The sequence below is a fragment of the Salvelinus sp. IW2-2015 genome, linkage group LG8, assembly GCF_002910315.2.
Source record: "Salvelinus sp. IW2-2015 linkage group LG8, ASM291031v2, whole genome shotgun sequence".
Classification (NCBI taxonomy): domain Eukaryota; kingdom Metazoa; phylum Chordata; class Actinopteri; order Salmoniformes; family Salmonidae; genus Salvelinus; species Salvelinus sp. IW2-2015.
The window spans coordinates 14,875,855-14,877,179 of NC_036848.1; positions in this window are offsets into that span (position 1 = coordinate 14,875,855).

A 1,325-nucleotide genomic window follows, 5' to 3' on the forward strand; every position below is an offset into this window, starting at 1 on the left:
GTGTGTGTGTCTGTTGGCGCATAGTATCCCACTATGCACCAACAGGATATTTGTATCTTGACAAGACAACTCTGCCAGGCTTGTTAAGCGATAACGGGTAAAACCATCTCTACCCTCTTTGGATGAATATGCAGGCTATGCTGCTGAGACAAGTTTATTTATTATTTATGTAATGGTGACAGCGCCAGGAAAAGCCCAATTCCATCAATAGTTTTAAACTGACATTTTTGTTACTAAACATAAATATATTGTAAAGAAATACTGGGATTGAGACAGACAATAGGCTTAACATACAGCAGACTGTGCAGATATATACATTGACAGAGATAATATATAAATAAAACAAAAGAAATCAAAAGAAAGTAGAAATGAATTGACAGCAACTTGGTGACCAGGTACATTTTGTCCATAACCTGAGAGTCCTGCTTTGTACTGTATGCAGCCTAGCAAACTAAGCAGCAGATTTTGTCTAATCGATGCATGTTTCCTTTGCAGTCCTAAGAGCAGCAAGAAGGAGCCTACAGTGAGTAAAACGTCAGATTTATAAATAAATTACTCATTTGTCACTTTGGTATTCAATACAAATAGAACAAGTACAGGTGTAGGATCTTAATTTGATCACTCTTTTGTTGCTGAGAATTGCCCTGCACTGCAGGAATTGCAAATGAGCTTTGTGATTKACATAAATTTACTGAAACCTGCCTTAACACATAGTTATATTGATAGTGCAGGTTTTCAGTGAATTTATGTCAATCACAATGCTCATTTGCTATTAGTTGGACAAAAGTAGGCTACATGAAAAGAGAAATGTATTTATATTTTCATGTAGCCTACTTTTGTCCAACTAGCCTAACTACYGACCAGGCAACATTATGTACTAAATGTTCAAATCCTGTTGCTGCAGGATTATTTTGTTACGACTGGTCAAATTAAGATCCTACGTTTGTATAACAAACAATAGAATTAAATAAATGCACAATTGATAGTTTCCATATTCAGTTTATGTTACAACCCTGATTCAGATTGCCTGGTATTTACTAAATATATATTTTAAATACCATTGAAATACAAGCTGACAGAGGGCTGTAGAATAAACTGTTACCCGATTAATGAATGTCTAATCTGTTCTATGAGGTGCAGTCGAGATTTAGACTGTTTAGAATCTTCATCCAGTGAGGAAGACGACCCATCTTCCACCTCAGACTGTTCCAGGGGTCGAGGTCGACATGGCACAGAGACAGACACGGGCCGGAGTCAGGCACAGCCTGGGATGCGAGATGGAAGAAGGTGTGAGAAAGAATCTTCAACCCAGATGCACACGCACG